Source organism: Pezoporus flaviventris, unplaced genomic scaffold, assembly GCF_033815535.1.
Source record: "Pezoporus flaviventris isolate CSIRO_AGI_PZ_B2104156 unplaced genomic scaffold, CSIRO_AGI_Pfla_v1 ptg000013l, whole genome shotgun sequence".
In the NCBI taxonomy this organism is placed as follows: Eukaryota; Metazoa; Chordata; class Aves; order Psittaciformes; family Psittacidae; genus Pezoporus; species Pezoporus flaviventris.
Window position 1 is genome coordinate 22,646,859 of NW_026892561.1, and position 9,812 is coordinate 22,656,670.

General features: G+C 46.5%; 1 long non-coding RNA gene across 1 annotated transcript; it reads right to left on the minus strand.

The window, feature by feature from the left end:
• Nucleotides 1-533: 533 nt before the first annotated feature.
• On the minus strand, nt 534-9,576 carry LOC133268691 (uncharacterized). Its single transcript, XR_009743141.1, has 3 exons — nt 9,316-9,576; nt 6,947-7,022; nt 534-2,409 (listed from the first exon to the last, which is right to left on the minus strand). It is a non-coding gene; the product is annotated as an uncharacterized LOC133268691 (long non-coding RNA).
• Between the last annotated feature and the right edge of the window lie 236 nt (nt 9,577-9,812).

The following is a 9,812-nucleotide window of genomic DNA, read 5'->3' on the forward strand; positions in this document are numbered from 1 at the left end:
CTTTCTGGTGTTTGATGCTGCAGAGAAATGACCAAGCTTTCCTTGCACACACCTAATGTGGCTGAAGGCATGAATTAGTCCTGATGCAGTGCAGCTCTTATCACCACAAGACCATACTTAAATAGGAATTTCCTTACAATTTTTCCCCAGAACCAAGCTCAGGCCAGCTTTGAAAGGTGATGACATCATGACCCAAGTTAGGAGCAGATGAAAACTTCCTTTACAGAATTGCACTTTGCATGAACTTTCTTCCAAAGAAGACGGATCAGATGTTTCAGATTGAGTTAAAGCCATTAATCACAGCCATAGCAGTAGTTAAAAATGTGGCAGGCCTTTTATAACTTGTTTGTTACCGTAGACCACAATGTCAATATTGCAAAAGTGTAGTTTGTTGCCACCATAATCAAGTTGTCTAGCACTGAATAATGGACCAGTGGAGGCTGCCTCTTTGTATCTTGGCATACACAGCGCTCAGCAGTGTGTGTCAATACTGAGAACACTTGAAGGATTGCATTGCTTTGTCTGCTTGGACCCAAAACCACAAGGGCTTTGGAGGGGATTCAAGCTGATTCGCAAAGTAACTGCTCTAAACCAGCTTACCCCCTCCTAACATTGGCAAACTTGCTTATCTATGTCTTGGCTTTCAGAAGTTAGCCCTCCCTTTCCTCCTATTATTCACCTGGATAATGAAATCCATGCTGTGTGAAAGGAGCAGTGATACACTGCATGTGAACGCATGTGAACTGGCAGAGTTCTGCCATGAGTGTGCTGCTAACCCCAATTATTCCAGTATTTATATAGATGGCATTGGTCCCAGCCCCTCTGAGCAGTGGCTTCAGTTTAGCTGTGCCAGGTGCTGTACAAACATCTCAAAGCTGGAAAAAATATATAATGTATTAAGGGTGGGTTAGAACCAAACATATACACTTAAATCAACTTGCTCATGCATGACCAAAGCACAGTAATCGTTCTGTTGAAGCAGGCAGTATTACGTTCAGTGTCCCTGAGCCTGCACTGGGAATAGCAATACTTGACTCCCCTTTGGGATGCAACTTGGCTGTTTCTATTGATTTTAAAGAAGGGATACCTATGGAAATGACAGGAGAAACAAAGCACAGAGGGTCCTGGGACTGACCACAGTCCCATCCCTGTTTTGGTCAGTAATGTATTTCTTACAGAATAGCTACAGATGACACATGAAGTGCAGGGCAGCTTCTGCTCCCTTCCTGCCAGAGGAGAGATGTGCAAGTAAAGCAGTGTGAGTATTTCCACAAACAAATTTAGAGAAAGGCTTGTTTGGAGCTTCCCTGTGACATGAGCAATTATGATTCACACTTCCTGGACAAATGGGAGCTAAAAGCAGTAATTACAACAACCATCACGTTCCTTGGGAGATTCTTTCAGTTTTTACTTTCATTCAGAACGGAAAGAAGTTCAGAAGGAATGCTGATAAAAGTTAAATAAACACTCTTCCTTCTGCCCCTGGAATTCATCTGCAAAACAACACACAATGCAGATATCGAGACCCAAAACGTTCCTCTCAGATTTGTGCATTTTCCTCTTAAGAGCAATTGAGGCGATTTCCTGCAAAAGGCTGTTTCTGCTCAGTGTCTGTAGCAGTGTTTTTCTTCTCTGGATAGGTGGCCACACATACTTGCCAAGATCACTGGTGCACTTGCTGCTGGATGTACTATAACAGTTTGGGATGAGAGAAGGTATCCCTCCCCACAAGCATGACACATGGGTCTGCTCCTAACACCAGGAATTCAGCAGCAGCTCTCTTCCTCTCTGTGCTCCTAGTCCCCTTGGCAGTGCAATCTCTTCCATGTCAGAGATTTTTTTTTCCTGGTGGATGTTTCCATGTGGATTTCATTCTGTTTGTGGAAGCTGCTGTGTGTACAAACTAGAGGAACAGGGTGGGAGCAGTGTCAGCTTCCCACACGTTATTGCTGGCTGTCCACAGCAGGTGGGGAAGGGAGGCTCTGGGCTCCATCGAGCCAAAAACCTGTGGGAAGGCTAAGGATGGTTACTATAATGATGGTATCTCCTTCCAGAGACAACCAGAAGAATGTGGTGGGTGCAATCTGGGACACATTCCCACACCCGCCTCTGTATACTTACACTCATTCAGCTTGAACCTCCAATTAAGCTTGATGGTAGCAATTAAAAACCCCAGCAGTATCTGTTCTTACTCATCTGTGAAAACCAGTTAACGAGACTCTGTTACAGATGATCAGTCAAATTTTAAGCTGACTGGTGATGTTAGTCTCTCAGGATAATTCTGTCTTTTGGAAATGCTGTGCATGTTTGTCAGTGTAACATAGCACAGCCCAACACAGGGAGCCTTCCAGCAGTGTGAAGTTTAATTACTCAGTAGAGTGGAGAATGGGTATCTGCTCTGATTAGGACCTGCAGGAGTAAAAGTGTGTTTGTGTGAATGTGTGCACACACATAGGTGACATACACACACCGGATTACCTTTGCAAGGGCAAGTTCCAGCATGTTAGACAGTCATGGTGTCTGCTTGAAAAAGGCTTCCAGTGACATCATAAGAGTAATGAAAGCTTGGGACTGCTGCCATTTGTGGGGCAAATTCTGTTATTTTTATATGGGGTTCCCGTTGGAAAAAAGCTAAGTCCATTTGTTTGCTGTAACAACACAGGAAGGGAAGAGGTTTTCCTTTTATCCTGCTGTTACAGCTACCTTTGTCATCATATCCCTTTTCTCATCAGGTTGTGGTTTGTATTCAAACTGGCAAAGGTCTTGTCCATAGGTACCATTCAGTAAACAGTATTAAGTTAGAGCCAGTTTTTATCTAGATGAAATTAAGCAAGCAGCAGATCAAAGATGTAACACATTTACCTTTCCTTATGCTAGAGCAGGAAGGGGTATATTGGACCCCATTATGAAAGGGTTTCTCTTGGTTCTGATAATAGAAACTCCCAACTGCAGCTGATCAAATAAAGCCCTTGAGGTCTGAGATAAAATGTCCTAAATGTAGTTGACAAGCTTCTGATAAAACTAGTTGTGAGCCCCTGCTTCATTTGGGTGCTCATGTCACTTCAAATCCAGAAATGAACCCAATCTTTCCAGACTATTAATGTTTGGAAATGCCATCACATTTTCAGATCTGGAAGTGCCCTGAGGCAGTCCTTGGCTACCAACTCTGGACTTTCATCAACCACCAAAACTTTGACTAAGCCCTTTCTCCTTTTGGATAAACAAACCACCCTTTGCCTCCCTGATCCCCATCCAACACCACAGTCACATCAGAAAATGAAAGCAATTTACTGATCTCAATGGCTCATTTCCCAACATAATATTCAATGCTGTGAGTCATCCGAAACGACCTTCCCTGTTTCCGTTAAGGTCAGAAGCAGTTTCAGTGGGGACAGGCAGGGCATCCTGCCTAGTCACAACACCTGCCATAGAGTGCAGGTGGAGGAAGGCTTCCAGCTTCTGCCTCTGCCACAGCTCCTTGATGGCACCACTCAGGGGAGTATATTCTTTGCATCAACAGATGTGGTTATCAGTTTACCTGCATTGTGGCAAGGTAGTTATAACTCCACCAGAATCAGATGCCGGAGGATCATAAATAAAATCCAAAGTCCTACCATAATCTGGGGTGAACAAGATCAGTAGCATTGCCGGAGCCTTCTTTTTAAATTACTCTTTTTGGATGCAAATAACTCAGTTTAATAAATGTAGATGCTGCCCCAGGACTCAACATAATCTGGGTGACAAATGAGGGATGGCTGGGAGGTAGGGAGTGTTACCTAACTTTAGAAACAGTTTAATCTCTTTCTTAGAGCTACAACAAGGAGGACTTTTCTTTGTGTTTCTGTCCTCAGACAAATTTCCTTTGTTCTGGTGCAGTTCTTCCTCCCCTGGAATTTGTTGTCCCAACTGCCTCACTAGGTCATGCTCAGGCTTGCTCCAACACCAGTGTCTTAGAAGTCTGACGAAACCTTAATGATGCCCTCTCCCCTTGTACATCAGTACCCAGCCATCCAAAGAGAAACCACAGAGCTTTGTCCTGAGACATTAACCCAGCAGCATCACATGGAGAGCAGGAATGGAGGGATCACACCTGCTGAAGCCCAGTGTTTGAGTACAAGTGCTGCGTGACTCAGATGTCCTGAGTGGTGGTTAACTTGCCAGAAGCACAGGAGTCTTGTCTGAGTCCCGTCTTTCTTGATGAGTGTTTTCACACCCAGGCACACCTTGAGCAGTGTGGAGGACTAGGAGCCACCCAACAGTCCAAGGCTAGGGCACTCCCTTGTGAGGATGCTTGCAGCATCCAAACTGACCAAAGCAGGAACGTGAATTCAATCTTCCACCTCTCACGTGGACATCCTGACTGCCAGCACCTGCACAGGCTGCCCTTGCTCAAGCCGGCCCTATTTTCGGCATTGAGCACGCCTGGGGCAGAGGCTGGGGAAATGCCTGTGAGTTTGTCTTTAAGGTGTCCAGTTTGAGATGCTCCTTTGCAGGAGCTCAGCTCTTGGGCACCTTGGCACAGTTTGGTGAAAGCTTGGGATCCTTCAGGGTACATGGACACCCCTGAGTGAGGAACTATGGCCCAGGAGCCTGGTCCACCCCGATCTGGGACAAGTCAATCAACAGTCTTGGTGTCTGACTCATCCCAGCTCTCCCATTTAACTTTACTGAGGAGCAACCTCTTAAATAATGGTGTGATTTTAGACTCGAGTGAATAAGACTTGATAAAGGTGTCACTCTAGGATTTATGGATTTAAGTGCAAGCTTAACTGCTGCTTTAGTCATTGTCTAAAGGGCAACAGCAAAATGCAAAGTCTAAGGCAGCAAGAGACCTGCTGCAAAAACCCTCTTCCATTTCATTGCTACTCACGGAGCTGCGCAGGCATTTCTCCATACTAAATCAGAGCAGTCTGAAATCTCCTGCATCATTATTAACCCTTAGCATGTTCCTCTACACATAGAAAGTCCTTTTGCAAGAGGTAGGATGAAGCCTAGAGAAAAAAGCCACCCTGTGTTCAGCAAGGGAATTCTCTCTTCTAATGTCAGAGCCTTGCTGCTCAGAGGGCTGGTGTGAGGCCAGTTTTTTCCACATGAGGTAGGAGCTGCCATCACTGGAGAGAGCAGAGATTCACCTGAGCTGCAGAAGTTGTTTCCATCAGTGCTGCCTGCACCTGCCTGTGGAAAACCCACTTTGAAGTTACAAGCAGGGAGAGCAGGAAGGAACCAAGCTCCATTTCTGGTAGAGTGTGTATCTACACCCTCGCCCTGCTGCTTGCTTTATTCTGCTTTGCATTTGTTCCTGTGCTTTGCAGGTGCAAAACTCAGGTTTCAGGAAGCATCTCATTACATTTCCCATATTTTGAAATGTAGTGACTCACTTCAACTGAGCCAGCCACTGCTTTGTCCTTGCCCTGTGTGCTAAAGCAAGCACATGGCTCCCCCCTACCCCATGACTGGCCCTTGGAGTCCAAGGAGCTGGGGTTCCAGTTAGCAGCCAATGCTCATCACCTTCCCCCTCAAAAAATGTCCCTTTGTGCCTTTTAGACACAAACATGAATGTACAGGAAAGGGCAGTGGGAGGGGGTTGTGCTGAATAATAAGCAGCAGACAAACAAGTCGAGCAGGTCTGTGGAAGCAATTCAAGGCAGGCAAGCCAAAAAGATCAGCAAGGTGAGATGTAATTATAATCCCTCTAAGCTGGGACACGAGGAGCCAACGGTTGCATGACACAAACATCAGCCGTGCAGCCCTGTTACACCAAGGGGAATTAGGCCCCAAGTAACAACATGTTTACAACTTCACATTTATCCCAGCCGAGCCAGCCCTGTGATAACGTAACTGTCAGCGTGTTGTACCTTGGCCAGGCTAAAATAGAATCATAGAATCATAAAACAGGGTTGGAAAGGACCTTAAGATCATCTAGTTCCAACCCCCCTGCCATGGGCAGGGACACCTCACATAAAATCTTTTTGTGTGCAAGATGAGGTGGGGAAGAGTGACGCAGGGACATAGGGCAACTTCTATTTAATTTTCCTTTCCTGTGTCCTGTCCTGAAAATATTGTACTGGAGAGCGATTTATTTAGGATTTTCCCCATTTTCCATTGTGTGTCATGTGCTTTACTGGTGTATTGATGATGAAGGGGGTGCAGAGTAACAGCTCACATCCAGCAAAAGTAAAATGAAGATTCAGAGACCAAGTGAACCAGTCCCCAAACCTCTACTACACTGTTGGATAACAGAGGCTGAAAGGTACTTCAGTTTTCACCAGAAAATAGCCTATGGAAGCATCCTGCTCATTAAGCTATCCCTTATTTGTTTTCTCTCTTTAGCTGTATGAAGTTTGCAATCTTCCCAACATGAAAGGATGAAAGGATCAAAGGTGGATATTGTGAGCCAATTGCCCAGCCAAAACCTACAAGGAAACCCTATGCTATACCCTAAGACAAAGCTTAACTAAATGAGCATCATCATCAGAGTGAAATAGTGAAAGAAAGTGGGAGACTTTCAAATTGTCCAGTCACTTCAGATAAGATCTGTCTTTCCACAGCTAAAAAAGGAAATCAAATCAAAGGGGAAGAAAAAAAAAAAAGAAAAAAAAAACGAAAAAAACCTGGGTAAATGCTGAAAGCTTTCGGGCTTTGTTCTTTCATCACAAGGAAGAAAAAACAGGGACACATTTGCCTCTTTATAAGTTGTATTTAAGAGCTAGACCCTTCTTCATTTTGAGCCAAAGGAATTGTTGCTTTTGAGCTTGAAAAAAAAAGCAGAATCAGGGTCATGATTTTAAAAAAGCTTAAATCCCAGGCATGTTTTAGAAACAGATTCAAAAGCACATGCTCACTGCAATTATCTACGCCTGCGGTGTTTTCGGACATGTGGACTTCAGGAAAACAATAGCCAGCCCTGTTATCAGCACAAAGGAGGATCAATTTGGAATTACTGTACCTGTAATGTCACAGCCATCAGCTCTGAGGGTTTCCATTCCCACTGTTGTTCAGCTGTGAATTTACTTACAACATTCCTGAAATTAAAAAAAAAAAAAAAAAAAAAAAAGAGAAAAAGGCATTCCTGACTGAAGTGTGGAGCTGGCACCGTCTAAATGGTAATTCTTAGCACAGCTCTTGCCTAAAACCAGGAGGATATTCTGCCAGTGGAAACTGATGGCTTTTGGATTAAGAAAGAAAATAAAGTCAATTGGAGAGGACATCTGAGGGTGCTTGAGCTTGAATCTTTGCAGTGCCCAAGGATGACAGACATGATGGCTAAGTCTCCATCTGCAATATTCCCATGACTGTTTCCTTCTGTTTAAAACACAGGACCATGATGAACCAGTGCAGCTCCAGAAGATGGATTAATAGAAAGTTTTGGAGATAATGGCAAATATCCTGATGCTACCTGGTGTGATCACTCATAAGGCACTCACATCTTGGGTAGCTGGGTTGGGCTGGTGAGGAAGTATCTCTTGGAAGCCCTGAGCTTGTTATTTAGGTTAACTATGTGTGACTCTTATATACTAGAGTTCAACACTCCCAAGGATAATATTGTTGAATCTCAGAAAGTTGGGTGGGACACAGCTAGGCATGGGCAGTCAAGCCTTAAGGATTGGGGGAGGGAGGGAAAGGTGCTGGTGGACATTTGGTGAAGTTTAGCAGGTTTTGCCTCCCCAGAGCAGGAGGCTCCATAGGAAGGGGTTCCTCTGTGCTGTTCGCACTGCAAACTACTCAGTGCAGGTGGTAACCTTGCTTAACCAAAGCGCCAGAAACCTCTTAAAAACACCTTTGAGATGTTGGGTCTCTGTTCCAAGGGCTGCAGATCCTCAGTGGCCCAGGCCTCTGTGTGTGATTGCTGCTGCAGAGCCGAGCACAGGGCAGATGGAGGGGGGGACAGGCACAACAGCTGTATCTGCAGCAGCCATCTCGGCTCCTTTCATAATCGATGGGGAAAAACTGGAAGGAAGGCACGATTCACCTGACCTGCCTGAGCACCACAGGGTCGTGGCCCTTCTGCCTGAAAGTTGCCCTGCCAGGCTCCGTTTCCACTGCTCTGCCTGTCCCACGGCATTGCCACTCCTGGCTTTGGCTGGTGGCCCCTGACACCCAGACCCAGGCAGGACAGTGCCGCATCCCTGCTGGCAGCTTGCGCTGTGACTGCTGCAATGGGACAGAAGCAGCAATGCAAGATAGCACCCCCAGACCAGCACCCTTCCTCCCACATGGGTGATCCCTTGGCACCTTGTCACCTTTATCCACACAATCTCAGCATGCATTTAATTTCTCTTATCTGACAGAGGAGGAGCTGAAATTTGCACCAGGTGTGATTCATGTGCCATCACGGTGGATAAGCCCCATGCTGGTGACAATTAACAGTCACTTACGTAAAACACTAGGTTTCTAGGGTATTGAGCACCCATGAACCCATAAATCACATGCAGAGTATTCAGGAGCTCCTAGACCCTGATCTCTAGCAGCGGCATCCATAGGCTTTCTATTGCCCCAGGCTAACCAAAACTGTGACATAGAGTGACAGACAGCTAAGGTAACAGTTCTGCCAGAGGGCTTTCCACTGTGTGTGGATAAGATACTCATACCTCCCTGTTATGCTTATTTCGAGAGAGAACTAAGCCAGTAACGCAGGACTTAGGGGTAGGGAGGAGTTGGGGGGACAGGGGTGTGTATGTGTGATCCTGGAAGGGAGGAGGCAGGACATACTGTACAGAAAAGGGGATGTGGAAAGAGGGAGTGCTTGGAGGCTTGGCTGGGGTGGAGAGGCTGGTGTAGGGTGAGAAGGTGACAGTGGAATGCAGGGACTGAGAGATCAGCCGCACTGGGCTGAGGAGATGGAGCTGGGGGAAGAGCCAGCAGAGGAAAGAAAACCTGTCAGGCAGTTTCCCAGCTTTCAGTCGCAAATAAGCAGAGGAGGGAGGAGCTCTGAAGACAGATATGCAGATCCACTAACTATCTAAAGTTAACCGTTCTCCAAAGACCTGCGGGAGCCAGCTCTGATGCTTCATCCTTTTGTGCCTGGTGGAAACACACTGCTCATTGCTAACTTAGCATGTGCAGAGACCAAGTGAATCCCCCTTCCAGTGGGAAGAGAGTGCCCGGTGCCAGGCTTATCGCCCTGCGGTTCCTGGCAGGGACCACATTGAGCTTTGATGAACCTGGTTAACAGGGTCCAGGTGAGCCAGTCCTGCAGGGAGCCCAGCAAAGCCAAAAAGCCAGCTTGTGCCTAGCAACTATGCCCTGGTTAAAGTCAGCTTAGTTCTCAGCCAGAAAAACCCCTCTGATAAGTAAATCAGCCAGCTTCATGTTTACCTTCCAAGGCCATCCAGCAGTGACATGCTTTGCAGAGCCAGGCCCAGCTCCAGTGAGAGGAGTGCCCGGGAATGCTGTGGTGGGGAAGCAGGAGGATTTATAGCTGTTTGCAATGGGGGTCGGGTGGGTCACCTGAGCGAAGGCCTCCCAGGTCCTTTTCTCCTTTGCCAAGAAAGGCGTTCCTTGTTTGGCCTCCCGGATAGTTGGATCCTGCAGCCCCCTCCCAGGGAGTGGGGTCATTTCAGAGCAGCTGAGCCTGGGAAATGGACCCATGGGTTGGGCTCGCATCTCACTGGAGGCAGGATCCTGGAGGCTGTAGGGAGCTCGACAGGGAAATAAGCCAGGTTCTGAATGAGTTCTGTACCACAGAGCATTTCTCTCTTGCCAGCTGATCATCTCTTTGCCGCACCTCCCCCCCTTTTCTGCCTGCTCTCACACTAAACAGCAAGAAAAAGAGACTTTTTTTTTCTGATGAAATGGGGCGGATGCCCAACCCG